Source organism: Pseudochaenichthys georgianus, chromosome 21 (genome assembly GCF_902827115.2).
Source record: "Pseudochaenichthys georgianus chromosome 21, fPseGeo1.2, whole genome shotgun sequence".
NCBI lineage: Eukaryota > Metazoa > Chordata > Actinopteri > Perciformes > Channichthyidae > Pseudochaenichthys > Pseudochaenichthys georgianus.
This window is the reverse complement of record NC_047523.1, coordinates 27,527,982-27,547,724: the sequence shown is the minus strand read 5'-3', so window position 1 is coordinate 27,547,724 and position 19,743 is coordinate 27,527,982. Positions and strand designations below refer to the sequence as shown.

Here is a 19,743-nt window from a genome sequence, read left to right as displayed (position 1 = left end):
AGATTGCACAGCAGCAGAAGCGGAAATGGAGTCACTTACTGAGCGCCATACTGAGTGAGCAACAATATGATATGAGCACGATATTGCTTTGCACATTGGTGTCTTCTTCATATGGTGACATGTGGGAACATCTTCATTAGAAAGCAACACCCATAAGGCATGTAGTAGGGCATATGCAAACTGAACCCAGTATTGCCTTTACAACAGTCAGTAGCCCTACAAATAAAGACCAAAGAAGAGGAGATAAGAAAGTCCCACCTTGTCAGATCAAGCATGTTAGAAAATCACTTGATTTAAAATGGTTTGTTTCCTAAGTAACACAATGCAAACCAAATTCATGTCATTTAGTTGAGAACACAAATCTTTGTCCTGCACCTGGGGCTGTGAGAGATGAAGACTGTAAGAAAGTCTGTGGACTGTGGAAAGTAATACTGCTGTTTTCCCCCCTTTTCTCTCCATAAACTGAACATGCATCCTTCTTATCAATATACAAATTAACTATTTAAAAAGATGTAGTGTAGCAAGGGCGCAGAACTAAACAGAGGGTGGTAAAGAGAAGTAATTTCCTTCATCGGGGAATGACATTTTACTTTTAAAAGGTTTTATCATTTTCACCATGGGTGTTTGTTTGTCATAGAATACATATTCGTATGGAATTAAAATGTGGGATTAAAGTACAATAGTTTTGTTAATGTGAATTTGTTTATATAAATGTCCTATTGAAGTATATTTAATTTCACAAACTACAGTGTGTTGTAAAGCATGTGAATAGGGAATGTTACATATGTGATTACACCAGCAGCAACACATTGTTTTTATGGTTCTGAAAAACAAGAACATGGTGTGTGAAAGTGTCCTTGTAAATGTCAAAAACAAACAAAAAATGTAATAAATGTAATGTACTAACTTACTTCCTTTCTATCCCCCTAAGTTGAATTCCTTGCTAGGTTCAAGTTAATCTTTGAAATTTGCTTTTATTTTTTATACATAAATAAGTCACCTGACACCAGATGGGCAACACTTCCCTCCTTATGCCGGCCCTTGCTCAGACCATACCCACCTTTACACTCTGCCTTCATTTGATCTCACATCACTCTGCGCTTGTACAGTTTAGTGACTGTATATTGCACTGTTATGACGTCAACATCACACTCTCGAGTAGCTGCAGCTGGTAATAAGGGGATATTTATACACAGCACTCAAGTATTCTCAGAAAGGCTTTGATCTTAGGGAAAAAGGGACCCAGTTCAAATATGTCACTGGAGCATTCAGGCTGCTGATGTGTACTCCTCCATGAAGCTCAAAATGTCAACATCATAGACCCTCTACTCTTCTGATCAGACTGACTGAAGAGCAACTGGAATTGTTATCACAAATAAAGCTATGGATGGATTTAGAAACGTCATACATATCACACAGACAGTGTCCTAGCAAGTCCCTCTGACTACACACTGAGTGCAACCTGAGTGCAACCTTTTCATCAGATATGTCAAGAGCACAAAAAACAACATCTTGACACAAAACACCTTCTGTGTCCGCCATCGGTCTCAACAGAGCAAAAGCATCACTTAAAATAAGACTGTTGTAAGTCAACATATGGGAAGGAGCTTTCAAGGGACTTCACCACTCAGCAAAGTGCCACCACCCTCCTTGCCAAGGTTAAAACAGCAATGTGGCTTCCCAGATAATCTATCTAGGAGCACTGACCACACACACCCACCACAGTCAGGATGGAGTGTGTGCCAGACAGTTTTTTGCAGCAAGGGAAAAAACTCTGCATCTTAAAGTTTGCTGCAGTGTCATACAAATATGTTATGGCAAATTATTTGCCTATTCTAATTTTATTGTAATAGCAATTCATTGATCCTACAAACACGTTGGCCTATGTCCAGCAAAAAGAGCCTGATATAGCATATTCCTTGTGGTCATAGACCTCTATTGTAGTTATTGTTATTTTTACTTGTGACTGTAAATAGAGATTGTATGGACACAGTAGGGGGGGGGTGAAATTATGCATCTCTTTACTTGGAACATATGGCTAGGAATTAGAGATTGGATGTTGTAGAACATCGCAATTAGCCTACGACCAAACTATAACTCAGAGACCAACTTTAATTAAATTCCATTTAACACAATATAGATTTCCCCTGTTTTTTCAGTAATTCATCGAAATATCGTTCTCCATTTACAAAGCCTATAGAAAACCTCCACACAGAAAATAACAGCTATGCATTTATAACATTTAGTAAAGTCTGCTACAAGATAGCAGCCTGATAAACAACGAATGCCACCGCCATGCCCAATATTTTTGCGCAAAGCTTTACGAACATGAATCTTGGTCCTGCACTATAACTTGTTCTACGAGCCACCCAACAAACACATGCGCTCCTAACGTCATTTTGTTTGCTAGACAGCGATATAGTTAGCTGGTCAGCTGCGATACATTTAACAGCAACGTTGTGAACTGTTACCTGTGAATGCCAATTCGGTCTATCTGCTGGAGAGGCTCTTTGGCACTGGAAACAACACACTGTCTGCCCATGACTTGGAAGCTAACGCTACTGCAAAAGTGTGTTTACTATGTCCGGACAGGATCTAAGGCAGCTGTCAATCAAACATAGACCCCGACATGCCCCTCCTAAACTGACCCAGAGCCTGCACCCACCTTTAGGGTCCCAAAAGGTCACACCCTGCCTTCCTGGCTTTTAACATTAAGCACATTTGACTCTTCTTTATGGATTTAAAACCGTTAAAACTGTATGTAGTTATGCATTAATCATTGTCACGCAGTGGACTACAGTATATGCATATTATTTTTTAACCCCTCTACTCTGGTGGCATTGTGATGTTCCTAAAGTTGTTTCTGTTAAAGAAGACCTCTGGCCATCATTTCACTTTGCTCTTTTGATGGAATTTGTAATTTAGTCCTTTCAATTCATTAATTCAATATGTGTTTTCAATAATTAGAAACCATTTTCAAACATGGTTTATTTTTTGTAATTAATGTAGTTACATATAAACAATTAGTAACCTAAGTAAGTTGCAAAATACATTTATGACAGATCGTTGACCTGTTTTTAAAAAGATTAAACAAAGACCACAAAGGCTAAACCTAGTCCTACTGCAAAAAGAATACAAAATAAATATAGTGTACCAACGCGAGAGAAGAGAGGGAGACGAATATTTGTGTATACTGTGTTTTTTTTTTTAGTGTTGTTTAATAGAGTCTATTTGGTCATTGCACAAAAGAGAATGTGCGTTAATGTCTGCATGTCTGGTAGAGTGACATCTTAGCAACTTACGGGACTGCTGATGTTGTTCTTACTGTTGTCAAAATGTTGACAGTTAGGATGGTAATCTTTTTGCTCATTATCATTTTCCAGTAACATCTTTTATCCTTTTATCCTTTTTGTTATCTTGAAATACACATAAAAGTAATATTCTTGCTACAGTAAAAAAAAAGGATGCTTCTTCACTCAAGCAGTTGATCTTCAGAAAAGGCACTTTAGTTTACTTTAAGTTTTTTGTGCAACATTTATTTGTGACAGAATTATAAATGTGATGTTTCTTACTACATTATCTCTCCCAAACAATCAACATATAAAAGAGAACAAAACCACAGCAGTCCTGCGGCATAATGTATCCATCATTGATTTGCATGCCCAGTAAGTTTAAGTTAACACCACTATTGAAGTAGCTGGAGATGAGCGTTGGCGATGGATGCCCTAAAGTCCTTTGCCAGATGGAACTCAGCAAGTTTCTCCAGATAAACTGTAAATTGGCACAGTTCTGTATTGTCAATCATGTAAGTATATTGTAAAACTACAACACATAAACACACCATCCATTGTTATAGCATAGCTTATGGCACAGGTAAAACAACTTGATTCATCACACCAAAACTTAAATGTGCAATACTCAATACTGTACTTCATCTGTATGCACTGTCTAATTTCTACTTTATTTTATTTCTATTATATTTTATCCCCTGGTTTAACTTGCACTTTTTTATTTCTAGGGTCCCATTTTGTTTGCTGTAAGATTGTATCAACTTTTCTATCAAATCAGGTTCCATCTTTAAAACTGAAAAATAGAGCGATGTGAGGATGTGACCCATGAGAGTTACAAAGGGTTTGTGGAAACAGTTGTGAAAAGCGTTCTTCATGTCTCAGCACAGCTTTGTTTCTTTATTGGATCTGCACTGAGCCAAGTCTTATGCAGATAGAGTTTTTTGTTTGATTTTTGACACGGGTATCAAGTTTGATTTTCATCTGAAGCTGTCGCTGATTCTGAGCAAGCCTTTCTTTGCTGAGGGAGAATTATTTCCCTTCTCTAGCCTTGTATCAAAGCTGGCCTTTGGCAATTCATCCAGAATAAAGAGGGCTGTTGAGGTGAAACATAGAGACTTGTCCCAGCCTAACCTCACTGTACCAACCCGTTCCCTGTCCTTTATTTGTCCACAGCCACCAGCAAGACGCATAACTTGACTCTACATCGAGCCATGGCACCAGATGTTTAACATGCATACAGAGCAGCAGATCCTGCAAACATTATCATATTAATGACAAGACGCAGATTCAATACATACTAATGTTATGTCACTAGTGTTAACTCTTTACCAAAACTGCAAAAAACATAAAACTGAGAGTTAATGATAGAGGTTTATGCTTGCACATTTATTAACGCCTTTGTATGCGAGCTATCATCATGAGTCGCAATTACAGTACTTCACGTCACTCCCATGTCTGTAATTTACCTTGTTATCACTAATGATGAGGCGGAAAAAAGAAATGTATTCTGCCTTCTTACTGCTTCTGCTAACATGTTGATGCATACCTTTCTTCTGTTAGTAGGATCTCATTGATTTATTTATTGCATTACATTACATTGCATGTAGCTGACGCTTTTATCCAAAGTGACTTACAATAAGTGCGTTCGACCAACAAAATACAAACTTGAAGAAAACAGAATCATATAAGTACATCAGGTTTCATAGAACAAAAACATTTCAAGTGCTACTCAACTGGCTTTAGATAAGCTAGTCCTTTGTTAGTATATAAGTGCTTTGTTAATAGTTCTATCGCTCGAAGTGGAGTCGAAAGAGAAGAGATGTATGCACTGCAAATGTAATACACTTATAATGTCCTTTGTTGTAAACATTGGTAATCATTTCCCCATCATTCACCAGGTCAAAGATTCCTGTTATAGTGTATAATCCTACAGATTAGATTTTTTTTTATGATACCTGTTTTTAGATATTCTCATTACTTCATTTACTTATGGTATATCTCTAATTCTGCGATAATACCTAAACCCCATGCATGTTCCAAAATGTGAAAGTCATTGTTAAAAAAGTAAAGTAAATATAACACATGTTTGAATCTAATTATTTCTTTATACTCTTTGATTTAGAATTTCTATTAGGTTTATATGATTGTCCCTGCATAAATGTAGAAGGGAAGACAATTATAAGGAGGAAGCAATGAACACAACTAAGACCTTCACTGTCTAAAGACATAGCTTTTCATTTAATCTCAAACCTTTATTTATACAGATAAATCCCATTGAGATCATTGATCTCTTTTTCAAGGGAGACCTGCTCAAGTAGTTCCACATGAAACATATAAACATAAATAGAACAACAAAAGGACATCATACAGCATCATTTACATAATTATCCACATGAACAGGTACCAATAGCTTCCGATTGAGTAGCATCCAACCGAGCTTTAAAAACATTTAGTGGCACCAGATTGTTCAGTTTCCATTTAATTTGCAGACTATTCCAAGACAGAGGAGCTGCGCATCTAAAAGCTGTCTTCCCTAAGACAGTCCTAGCAGTTGGCACATTTAATAAAACCACAGCATTCGATCTCAGGCAGTAGCCACCTACAATTTTCCGTGAGATCATGGAGCAGATTTAAGATGGAAGTTTCCCTAACATGGCTTTGTATATAAAATGTACCAGTGACTGAGCCTCCGTACAGTTAGTGAAAGCAAACCAGCCCTTGCATACAGGGTACAGTGATGGGTTAATGCTTTACAGTTAGTCACAAATCGCAGTGCACTGTGATACGCAGCATCTAACATGATCAGGCAATTGGCATGTGCATTCATATAGACCAGATCCCCATAGTCCAGCACAGGTAAAAAGGTCGCAGTGACTAGCCTTTTCCTGGCCTCAAGCGAGAAACAGGACTTGTTCCTGTAGAAGAAACCTAGCCTAACCCTCAGCTTTTTAAGCAGGTTATTGACATGAAGTTTAAAAGTGAGACAATCATCAAGCCAGATACCAAGGTATTTGTAACAGGTAACAACTTCAAGTTTTATTCCTTGCGTAATTACAATATCTAAAACAGGCTCTGGTGTCTTTTTAGCTTTAGAAAAGAGCATTACCTTGGTTTTCTCAACATTTAAAAGAAGCTTTAGTTCAGAGAGCTGAGTCTGAATAATGTTAAAAACAGCCTGTAATTTAACACCAGCCTCCTTAATGGAGGGACCTGCACAGTACATCACGGTATCATCCGCATAAAAATGTAAAGTAGCTTCATCCACATTTTCACCTAAACTGTTGATGTAGATGGAGAATAAAAGTGGACCTAAAACAGAACCTTGGGGAACACCATTTGCAATGTTCAACCACTCAGAAGACAGCCCATCAAAATGAACACATTGGGACCTTTCAGAGAGGTAGTTTACAAACCACCCCACTGCATGGCTGGACATGCCTATACTGGCTAGCCTCTGCTTTAAAATGTGATGATCGACGGTGTCAAACGCTTTTGAAAGGTCAATAAATAGAGCTGCACAACTCTGCTTATTATCTAAAACACTTGCCACATCATTCACCACTTTCATTGTGGCAGTGATGGTGCTGTGTTGCTTTCTGAAGCCTGACTGATGTTTAGACAGGATATCATTTGTACATAAAACACCTTTACCTGTTCACTCACTAAGCATTCAAGAACCTTAGCCAGAACTGACAACTTAGAGATTAGCCTATAGTTATCTAATAAGGTGGCCTCCCCTCCTTTTAGCAAAGGCAGGACATACGCTGACTTCCACAATTTTGGAATTGTGTTAGTGCTGAGGGAGAGGTTAAAAAGAGTAGTGAGAGGTGGAGCAATAAAATCTGCAGCTATCTTTAAAAAGAAAGGTTCTACGTTGTCCGGGCCAGCCGGTTTCTTAGGATCTAACTTGGTTAAAGCTTCACGAAGAACATCAACAGTAAAAGGGGTAAAACTAAAAGGGTTTTCCAACAGACGTTTTTCAGAGTCACATACTGTAGTGTTCACAGAAGCAGAGTTAGTGACAGAATCAAATAGAGAACCACAGGACACAAAATGCTCATTAAAGCAATTTAGCATAGTAGCCCTGTCCGATATAGTGCCAGATGCTGTGGTAATGCACGGAGGTAGCTCATTACGGATATCGCTGGTGGATAACGATGTAATGGCTTTCCAACATTTTCCAGGATTATTCAGATTCTTTGTGGTTACTGACAGATAGTCAGATAGCACTTTTGATTTGCGATGTGAAGCTATTCCTTAGCTGCCTAAAACGCAGCCATTCTACCTCTGAGTCTGATTGCCTAGCCTTTGCCCAGGCCTTGTTTCTCTCATGAAGGAGACTGGACAGATTAGCAGAAAACCAAGGATTGTCTCATCCCTTTACTCTAAATGTACGCAGGGGTGCATGTCTATCAATGATCTCCATAAAACAAAGATAAAAATAAGACCATGCGGTTTCTACATCAGCACACAGATCGATTTTACCCCAATCAAAATCAAACAGATCATGCACAAAACCCTGCTCCACAAAATGTTTTTTGTCTCTCTTAATGATAATGCGAGGTTTAACCTTTTGGACCTTAGTGTCCCTAATTGTGGCTACAACACAGTGATCACTCAGATCATTTGCAATTACTCCCACAGAAGAATATTTATGGGGAACATTAGTTAAAATGAGATCAATTAGGGAGGATTTATTAGGGGACTTAATGTTAGGGTGAGTAGGACTGTCCACAATCTGAGTAACATTTAAAGAGATACAAAGGTTTTTAAAATCCTCTGACACTGCAGTTAACCAGTCCCAGTTAAAATCTCCAAGTAGTCTTTGACAGCTGAGGGGGGTCTGTAACAACTCACTACCATGACCTGTTGACCCTTTGCCACTTCTATATTTATGGCTAAAAATTCAAATTGCTTACTGATCGATTTGGAAACTAATGTGGTTACACTGAACTTATTCTTAACATAAATGGCAACGCCACCACCTTTATTAGGCCAGTCGGTACGATACACATTAAAACCATTTAAGGCAATGTCAGAGGCCAAAATAGATTTGTTTAGCCATGTTTCTGATAAAACAATGACGTCAGCGTCAGTCGAGCTCGCCCAGATACGGACAAAACACTTGGAGCCACACTCAAACCTAATAAGATAAGCTTTTTTAGTGTCATTGCAGTTTCTGCTCCTTTTCACATCACTCGCGAGAGACCAGGAGGAAAAATGGTTATATAAAAAAATGTAAAAGATTAAAACATTTAAAAAAATCATAATTTGAAAAGTTATTGATTCAAAAATAATATGATGCAGTACAGTACTATTACGTCTGGGTCTCTGTGTTTCATTAAAGCTCGGCTCTGTGTGTGTGGAACGAGCCATTTTGTGTGCGTGAGCGAAAGAGAGAGAGCGCACCGGTACCGGAGATCGTTGTTGTTAGCTTCTGGTGCTAGCGAGCTACGCTAACGAATATAAGGAGTTTTTTCAACAACAAAGTGGAGGAGAGTCCTCTCCTGTCAGACTGAGAGACTCAGTGAGCTAAAGGACTCTCTCAGTGTTATCTCAGTGGGTCTCAAATGTTTTGGTCACCATTAATGTAAACAATTATTTCTGAGGCACACGTTTATATGATCATTATAGTTATAAAAAAATAAGAGAATAAATTAAAAACAGGTATGGAATACTATATGACAGTAAAACAAGGATAAAGTTTAAAAGGGTGATTTGTAAAATATCCAGAAAGAAAAAGTAAATCTGTTAACAGTTCTGTTTCAAATGGGTGTTGAGAGAGGTATTCATAGATCTCTTCATTTTGCTCTCAAAGTGCACCAGATTGATGCTTTTAACTTCAATTTTTAAAAATAAATCCCCTGCTTACACCTATATGCCGTGAGCTGATTATCGAGCCTTCATTGTAACAGTCGCGGGTACACTGTGTGTGTGCGTGGGGAGTGTTGCAGTAGAAAATTCAACTGTAGCGACCGGTACATTAATGGGAAACCCTAAATGTTTGAGCACCCTCTATGAAACGTCAAGCTACCGCACAGCAGCCCCAAAAGAAATCTCTGGCGCCGCCACTGAGCCTGACTATTTGTGTTGGGGCGGCCCGACTTTTTTTTTTCTCCAAAGGGGGTGTCATAGTCTGCTCCATCATTCACCAGTAGTTTTCCATTCACCTGTCTCACCTGTTTTCCACACCCACTCGTTAACTCACTCTCTTTCTCTTCTGCACCCATTAGCTTCTGCCAGTATTTAAACTCGCACCTGACACACACTCTTTGCCAGATTGTACTTTGCCTCATGCTTGTCTCTCCCGCGTTCAACACTAGATTGCCTACCCGGTTCCGACCCTGCCTGTCCCCGACCTGCCTGCTCTGCCTGTTTCCTGATCCTGCCTGTCCCTCGACTATCCTGCCTGGCCTGTTATCCGACCCTGCCTGTATCCACGCTGACCGCCTCGCTTACTCCCTGACCCTCTGCCTGTCCCTGACTCACCTTCTGCCCGCTGTCCTCCGGTGCGTTATACTGCCCGGTTGGTATTCCTCCGATCCAGTGGAATCTCCAATAAAGGATATTACCAATTCTCCTTGGTTTCTCGAGTGCTGCATTTGGGTTCTCCTTAAGACTGTGACAGAACAATCTGGCCAGAACATGGACCCAGCGCACTCCTCTTCACCAAGAGACCGTTTCGAGAGAGTTGAGGACGCTCTCCAGAGGCAGGAAGCCTCGATAGCCGCCCTGGCCACCGAGGCTCATCATGCTACATCTTCACATGACCAGACGCTGCAGGAGGACTATTGAACCTGAGCCAGGGTAATGGATCTATAGTGGATTATGCCATTGAGTTTCGCACCCGGAGCCGCCTCAGCAACTGGAATTCTGCAGCCCAGTGTGACGCCTATCTGCGTGGGTTGGCGGATTACATCAAAGATGAGCTTGTGTCGTTTGATTTGCCCAATTCACTGGATGGGTTGATTGAACTGACTTCCCGCATGGATCGGCGCATCCAGACACGGAGACGGGAGCGACGATCGGCGGAAGTTCAACATGCCTGGGTGCCCCGACGTCCGAGTTTGGCTGCGACTCCTCACCTCACTCCAGAGCCGCAACCAGGGGGGGATGAGCCCATGCAGGTGGGTCGCACCAACCTCACTTTGGAGGAACGTGAGCATCGCAGACGTCGTAACCTGTGTCTCTACTGCGGCCGGGCCGGCCATTTCGTTTCTCACTGCCCGGTAAAAGGCAAGGCTCAGCAGTAATGGGGAACATACTGGTGAGCCAAACCCCTGGATTTGTTCCCACTCAGAGACCATTGAGCCACGCCAGGTTGCTATTGCCGGATAGCTCTCAGGCTCTTGCAGTTTTTATTGACTCTGGTTCGGACGCGAGTATTATGGATGAAGAGCTTATGCTGCAGTTGGGTATAGACCGGGTTCCCTTATCTCGCCCAGTTCCAGCCAACGCCTTAGACGGTCACCTGCTGGGGACAGTGACTCATCAGACTGTACCCGTTCACATGCTCCTGTCTGGGAACCATCACGAGACTATTCAGTTTCATGTTCTCCGGTCTCCACATATCCCGCTTATCCTGGGTTACCCATGGCTCCGCCGCCACAACCCTAACATTGACTGGGAGACGGGAGCCATTTTGGGATGGAGCCCCTCTTGTCATCAGATCTGTCTGAAACAGGCTGCCGCGCCTCAACGCTCGGGGAACCCCAGCCAAGTTCTGGATGTTACAGGAGTTCCACCGGAATATCTGGACTTCAAGGAAGTATTCAGCAAGTCGAGGGCTACTTCCCTACCACCACACCGGCCCTACGACTGTGCCATCGACCTGCATCCCGGCACCAGCCCTCCCAGGGGTCGATTGTACTCCCTGTCTGCTCCGGAAAGAGTTTCCATGGAGACTTATATCAATGACGCTCTGGCGGCTGGGATTATTCGCCCGTCCTCATCACCTGCTGGCGCAGGGTTCTTCTTTGTAGAGAAGAAAGACAAGACCCTAAGGCCCTGTATCGACTTTCGGGGTCTTAATAACATTACAATCAAGAATCGATACCCACTGCCTCTTATCTCTTCTGCATTTGAGTTGTTGCAGGGAGCAACCATATTCACGAAGCTGGACTTGCGTAACGCGTACCACTTGGTACGTATTCGCGAGGGGGATGAGTGGAAGACCGCCTTCAACACCACCTCGGGGCACTACGAGTACCTAGTCATGCCTTTTGGGCTTACCAACTCCCCTGCAGTATTCCAGGCGTTGGTAAATGATGTGCTCCGAGACATGTTGGACCGACACGTGTTTGTGTACTTGGATGACATCCTGATCTTTTCCAAGACACTGAAAGAACACGTGCACCACGTCCAGGCGGTTCTCAGGAGATTACTCGAGAACTCGCTGTTTGTTAAAACGGAGAAGTGCGAGTTTCACACATCCTCTGTCTCTTTTCTGGGATACATCGTGGGACAAGGGAGCATCGAGATGGATCCTGCCAAGGTTGATGCAGTCACTTCCTGGCCGGTTCCAGATTCCCGGAAACGGCTACAACAGTTCCTCGGGTTCGCCAACTTCTACCGGAGGTTCATTCGTGGATACAGTACCTTGGCCGCTCCTCTCACAGCCCTGACCTCCTCTAAGGTCATGTTCCAGTGGTCCTCCTCGGCTGAGGAGGCATTCCAGAACCTTAAGGCGAGGTTCACCTCCGGCCCCATCCTCCGAGTACCCGATCCTGTAAGACAGTTTGTTTTGGAGGTGGATGCTTCTGATATGGGGGTGGGAGCCATCCTGTCTCAGCGAGCAATGGACAGCCAAAAACTCCATCCCTGTGCTTTCTTTTCAAAGCGTTTGACTCCAGCGGAAAGGAATTATGATGTGGGAAACCGGGAGCTGCTAGCAGTGAAGTTGGCTCTGGAGGAGTGGCGTCACTGGCTCGAGGGGACCAGTCAACCTTTCCTGGTGTGGACCGACCACAAGAATTTGGAGTACATCCGGTCGGCCCGCAGACTGAATTCCCGACAGGCTAGATGGGCCCTTTCTTCACTAGGTTCAATTTCTCCCTCTCCTACCGCCCTGGTTCTCGGAACATTAAGGCTGATGCTCTTTCTCGTCAGTTTGGAGAGGGAGGTAACATTCCCAGGGGCTTGGACACCATCCTTCCGACTTCTCAGCTCGTCGCCGCCCTCATCTGGGAGGTGGAGGAGAGGGTCAAGGCTGCCCAGCAGGACCAGCCGGGACCCAGTGCCTGTCCTCCGAACCGCCTGTTCGTTCCGCAGACGTTGAGGTCTGATGTTCTCCAGTTGGCTCATAACTCCAGACTCACCTGCCATCCTGGGATCCAACGCACATGGGAGGTAGTCCAGCAAAGGTTCTGGTGGGCAACACTTAAGGAGGACACCAGGGAATTTGTTAATGCCTGCCCCGTTTGCAATCAGAACAAGTCTTCTCACCAAGCTCCTGCTGGTCTCCTACGACCTCTGCCTATCCCTCATCGCCCCTGGTCTCACATTTCTTTGGACTTTGTTACTGGTCTGCCACCGTCCAACGGACACACTGCCATCTTGACGGTGGTAGACCGATTCAGTAAGATGGCTCATTTGTGCCGATACCCAAGCTCCCCTCAGCTAAAGAGACGGCAGAGCTGGTCCTGCTCCATGTGTTCCGGCTCCATGGGCTGCCTACTGATGTGGTTTCCGATCGTGGTCCTCAATTTACCTCGGTGTTCTGGAGGGAATTCTGCACGCTCCTTGGGGCCACGGTCAGTCTGTCATCCGGTTTCCATCCGCAGTCCAACGGTCAGACAGAAAGAAAGAACCAGGAGATGGAGACAACCTTACGATGTATAGTCTCCAAGAACCCAGCGGCCTGGGCTAAACAGCTGCTCTGGGTCGAGTACGCCCACAACACTCTGGTCAGTTCGGCCACCAAGCTGTCCCCATTTCAGTGTGCTTACGGGCTTCAACCCCCTCTGTTTCCGGCCCTGGAGAGGGAGGTTACCTGTCCGTCCGTCCAGGCTTTCATCCGTCGTTGTCGACAGACCTGGAATCAAGCCCGGAGAACTCTCGTCTGTTCGGCCAACCGGTACGCCTCCTCTGCCAACCGCCGACGTTCTGAAGCACCTGTCTACCAGGTGGGCCAAAAGGTATGGCTTTCCTCCCGGGATATTCCTTTACGGGTGGATTCAAAGAAACTTGCACCTAAATTCATTGGACCGTTTGAGATTGTCAGAATAATCAATCCCGCAGCAGTAAGGCTAAGACTGCCTCGGACTCTGCGGATCCATCCCACCTTCCACGTTTCCAGGATCAAACCTGTCCGAGAGAGTGCCTTGGTTCCTGCGATCCCTCCCCCACCACCCCCCCGGATGATTGACGGCGGGCCTACGTACACTCTCCGACGACTTCTTCGTTCCCGTCGCAGAGGAAGAGGAGTCCAGTACCTGGTGGACTGGAAGGGTTACGGCCCTGAGGAGAGGTGTTGGGTTCCAGCTCGTCATGTGTTGGACCCCCGGCTCATCAGGGAGTTCCATCGGCGTAATCCCGAGCAACCGTCTAAGACCGTCACGTTGACGGGCAGAGACACAGGGAGAGTCTCTCCTCTTACCGTCAGCTCGTCAGAGGAGGACAGCGAGGGGCAGGCTTCTGATGAAGATGCAGATTCCCACAGGGGGCAGGAGAGGGAGGCGGAAAGAACTTTTTCAGATGAGTACTAATCCCACCTCCCACCTTCATCTGTAGATTAGCATTTAGGGACGTCAGGAGCCGTCCATTAAGGGGGGGGTTCTGTCATAGTCTGCTCCATCATTCACCAGTAGTTTTCCATTCACCTGTCTCACCTGTTTTCCACACCCACTCGTTAACTCACTCTCTTTCTCTTCTGCACCCATTAGCTTCTGCCAGTATTTAAACTCGCACCTGACACACACTCTTTGCCAGATTGTACTTTGCCTCATGCTTGTCTCTCCCGCGTTCAACACTAGATTGCCTACCCGGTTCCGACCCTGCCTGTCCCCGACCTGCCTGCTCTGCCTGTTTCCTGATCCTGCCTGTCCCTCGACTATCCTGCCTGGCCTGTTATCCGACCCTGCCTGTATCCACGCTGACCGCCTCGCTTACTCCCTGACCCTCTGCCTGTCCCTGACTCACCTTCTGCCCGCTGTCCTCCGGTGCGTTATACTGCCCGGTTGGTATTCCTCCGATCCAGTGGAATCTCCAATAAAGGATATTACCAATTCTCCTTGGTTTCTCGAGTGCTGCATTTGGGTTCTCCTTAAGACTGTGACAGGGGGGGGCCTGACAGAAAAAGTTTGAGAACCACTGGTCTAATCCAATGCCAGATGGGCAACAGAATCGGCCTGGACCAGTTAGAGCTACATACAAAAGTATTGCACTGATTTCAATTCTAACTCTCTGTTATCATATAAGCTTTTATACGGCTTCTTTAAAGCTTCTAGCTAATGAGCTTGAGAGATTCTCAGTGGAAGATGTCCTGCTAAACATTTTAGAAAAATCTGAGCTAAAGTGATTTTGGCTGGCCTATTTGAGACAAGGCTATTTTAGTCACATTATTGAATCCAAAGCACGGACACAACACAAAGCGGCATGCACTTTAAACACTGTAGAGAGGAGGCTGTTTAAGGATGCTGTCTAAGTGTGATGTCTTCAGACATATCCATGAGCAGACCAACTATGAATAAATGAGAAAATGCATGACCAAATCAACTAATTAATTAGTCTAACTTCCAATGTAAGTGGGTGGTTGGATATAGACGAATGAATAAATTAACATGCATGTAATTATCAGGCTTCATGATAATCACATATATAAATGATAAAGATCAACAATCGTTTTACCTTGTAATAAAATAGTTAAACTACTGGTTGCTTTACATTGCTGTTATATCCAACACTTTTCATATCCACTCGTTGTTGTATGCTTTCAGACATCCAAGGCAGTCAATGTAAATTGTTTCTGTTTTACTGAAACATTTCCCCTAACTAATCAGACGCTGAGTTCCTTAACAACCACAGCAAATGAGGATGGAATTGAAAGCATATGAATCAGCATGCACCTATACATGTTTGCACTACACACAGTCTTCCCTTACACTTACATAATAGTGTCTCCAGAGGGTTTTGTGTACAGAATAGACAAGTTTCTCGCTCAAGTTCGAACTTGCATCAATCAAAATTGAATGACATTATTCCCATCACATTTTGGGTCATGTCAGAAGTCATAATGAAAGGCATGCTCATGTTTTAAATAACTGGGGGATGCTGATATAGGGGAGTATGTCCTTGGGTGAATGAGGACAGGTTCAAGAGAAATGAATTCTCACCGACATAAAACAGTCTACAATAAAAGCAGCACAGTACAATGGTATGATGGCATTCTACATCCTCAAGAGAGTCAGCGTGAAGGGAAAAAGGACAAGAATAAAGATGTTGGAACAGTTTCATACCCCTCGCAAATGTGTCAGTATTTTCTTTTTAATATGTCAAGATATTTCACAGCAACATGCCATGTGCAAAGCTGTGTATATGATAAAACAGCCAAATGTTTCCTCAACGGTGTGGTGATTCATATTGAAATATGTTTACATTTACGATAAAGAAATCTCGTTGAGGAGAAAAATATATAAAATTGCATAAGTCGCCCCTGTCACTGCAGAAAAAAAATGTGTAGAGGCTTTGAAGAAGTAGTAGAGGAGGAATCGGTTTTTATAGACAATATATTTCTATAAAAAAGGTAATTGTTCCCAGAAACTGGGCTTCACTGTGGCTCTTGAATATAGAACCATCTTTGATTTAGCAATTACTCATTTTCGTTCAAATATGAAAGGTGTTGGTATTCTAGTCATCTACAGAAGATGAGGCCATACAAGTTAAGGGTGACTGATTGAACACATTTCTTCGGAGAGGCTGTGGCGCAGTGAACTAGTGCGTTGGTGTTCGGATCATGGGAGCACAGGTTCAAACCCCATTGCAGTCAGCATGTCGTTGTGTCCCTGGGCAAGACCCTTCACCCCAAATTGCTCCCGTGGGGATTGCCCACAGTATTGAGTATGTAGGTTGCTTTGGATAAAAGCGTCTAACAACTAACATGTAATTTATAGACTAGAACTAAGGACATTATTTGGTAAATATCTAAATAATTTCATTGTTATTTCAGTTAATTTCAGTGAAAAATACTTTTTTTGTTATATGAAAAAGTAAATAAATTAATGTTTATTTTTTTTGGATTGTGATAATCTTCTGATATTTTACAAACCAAACAATTAGTTGAGAAAATAATGAGCAAAATAAATAATACTAAAAGACTGTTTTAGCCTTGCTTTACTTGTTACAGTGAGAGAATACATGTAAAACAATACACAAAGGCTAGATCTCCCTCATATTAATCTTTGCCAAGAAGATATATACAACCACGACCCTGAGAAAATACCTATGGAATATTCATGTGCCATACCTTTTGCAAGGTGCACCAATATCATTACAGCTGAGATTAATGTATGGATTCCCTAACACCATGTGCAGCACATTTAGGAATGACAAGCACCAAATATGCAGTGCATGTAGCACTATGTCTGGCTTTAATATTTATTGAGGAGTGTGTGTAATAAAAAGCCTAGTGGAGGCATGACAAGACGGTGTGGATATTCGATCCACTTGGGCAGCACGCCTAGAAGCCCCTGAGAATGAGACGTGAGCAGGAAAGCCACTCTCTTCTGCGTCAACTTGTTAAGTGGAGCATGGCGGAGGACTGCACTACAGGCAGCAGCTGGTGGCTGTTTGGAGACCTTCAGGGCCTTGAGACCTGCACTGACCTTTCACTCAGCATTTACAGCGTAGTTTACAGACTCCGACCATTATTAGCTCTGCTGCCTTGTTACAGTGTCCTCTTGTGAGCAGGCTGCTTAAGTGAGAGGGAGAAGACACAACTGTACAACACACAGATCCTCACCGCAGCTTGCTGAAACACACCTGAGCGTCGTCAGGAGCAGAGTAAAAGGCAAGCGTCCTATCCGGTTGCACATCATGTCAACAGGAGTGACAGACGTGTGGCTAAAGATAGATCCAACAACAGCGATGAGGCATTCGAGGGGGCTTTGTTTCATGATGGCTAGGTTTTGCCAGGCAGATGAGGTGTCAGGGAAAAGTACCAGCTATACGTCACAGTCATAAGCCTACATTTGATCCTCATGTCAATGACGAGACTCACATTGATCCTGTGGATTGTTTTATGAAAAGTCAGGGAAGGCTTAAAAAGAGACATTGATATACTACGTGAAATGCGTAAACAATTCTAAAATAAATAAATAGACTCTGACAAGTTAGAAAAATATCAGTTAAGGGACATTCGACAATTTAACGGGGCTAGTCATCCGCAAATCTTACATTTTATGATTTGCAGGTGAGAAAAAAACATGACGGTGAAATAAATCTCAGAATGTATCCAAGGTAACACCTGTTATCCATCTCCCACTCCAAAGTGAGGAAATAAAAAAGGTTTATTAAGAGCCTTGTAGTATGTGAAGAGAATTATGTCCCCTGTATGAATTGCCTTTGGTTGATACAAATTATAATAGGTTGCAATACACCAAAAGGAGTAGAATGCTTCTGTTTCTGTTACAAATCAGGCATTTATTGTTTAGTATGTGTGGTCTTCACGGGTCAAGTGTTTTGAAAAATGAAAAACAGAATCAGTGACTAGAGGAGATGTGTTTATGCCAGCTTGTGAAATAAGGAATAGAAAAGCTCCTTCTCAGTGGCTCCAGGTTAGAATTTAATTGGGCAGTTGTTGACAGGAACTAATACATCAAAATAACATCTATTCAATCTCTTGTTGACAACAGGAGCACTCATTCTTTCGCATTTCTAATTATTCTTAAGCCATGAAAACAGCCATGCCGTCTCAGGAGAATCACTTCAATCAATTGTCCTTGTTTTTCACAGAGGATTTATCTCAGATGATTGTGACAGACGTTAATTGTTTATGGCTGTGTTCACTCTGTGAATTAGGAAAACATACAGCAGTTAATAACTGCCAACTACAATCCATGTTGGTGTTAAACTGTGTCGGCTCTATTAAAGTTTCAGAACCAGCAACAGAAAGTTGGGCATAAACCCTGCTGAAGGACACAAAAACCATAAACAGAAAGGCTGGGTCACAAACAAGATTATGGTTTGGAATATTATCCAGAAACGACTTTTAGTGTGTTAAAAAAAAAAACTACCCCTGAGGACATGAGTTTCCCTCCTTTTCTAAGGAACCCCAGATCCATCAAAATTCACAGCATCTTGCTTTTAGAAGCCGAAACAAAGCACCAGAGCATAGTCTGTCAGTTCCCAACTGACTGACAGAATACAAAAGTTTGGGTTTTGCACTGTTGGTCAGATAATATATTGCCTGGCTTTATGAGTGTGTTCATGCATGTGGTCTGACTCATGTGACCATGCAAAGACTGACACTAAATATCTGCCGAGGTTGACTTAAAACTAACTTGTACTACACATACTGTACCCAAAGTAGGAACAAATATGAAAAAAGACAACCATTACCAAAGGTTAACCAATACTCCTGTCCCCAGTGTATATAAAGACATTTAATGAAATCAAGTATAACCCAAGAGCAAAACTACACATCTCTAAAGGTTACCTGCACTATAGCTTCACAATGATAGCACCATACACGTGTGTGTAATGTCTGAATAAAATGAAGTTTTAAGTTAGGACAAATACCTTCAAATTCATATATTTTGTATGTATTAGTTTTCAACACCCAGAAGCTCTTATTTGTTAAATGTCTTAATCAGCACCCTGAAGTTGGATTACAATTAATTAGCTGGAAACATAAGCAACAACAACGATAGAAAGGGAAAAACCACAAACAAATCTTTGTGAAATAAAGAAAAATGTTGACAGAAAGTTTGTTTCCATGTTGGAACCCATACTTAACATTGAGAAACTTACTAAGAAAATAAGTTTTCAGGGTCTTTGACACAAAAATATGGAGTTGTATAACAATGCATTGTACAGGAGTACCTAATACATGTCTGCACAAAACTCTATTTTATGGTTCTATTTTATAAATGTACCACACAAGTCAAAACAAATTTAAATTAAAAACTTTATTTGGTCATAGATAAGATAATCTATGCTTTGATATTCTTTAAGTGCAGAGTGTTGTTCTGCTTCCAAAGCTTCAACCCTAAAACCCTTGTACACAACGTTTTCTACCGCTCTCAGAGGGAACACCTGCAGAGAGAGCCCATCATGAGGCCATTCTAGCATTCATGAAGATGATTGATGACACGGAGATGGAAGCAGCGTTTGAGAAATCCCCTCTTCCGCCAGAAAAAAATGATGATTGTTTGGATTCTTCCTCCATGATAGTGCCCCCCTCTGCTTCTCAGTAGGACACATTCACATTACTTTATATACAGTAGAAGAATGCAGC

At 42.6% G+C, this 19,743-nt stretch overlaps 1 protein-coding gene across 2 annotated transcripts in view; it reads right to left on the bottom strand.

The window, feature by feature from the left end:
* The window catches only part of LOC117467023 (glypican-6-like), a 117,591-nt gene that overhangs the window by 93,837 nt on the left and 4,011 nt on the right, over positions 1-19,743 (bottom strand). The gene's annotated exons all lie outside the window — the stretch shown is intronic.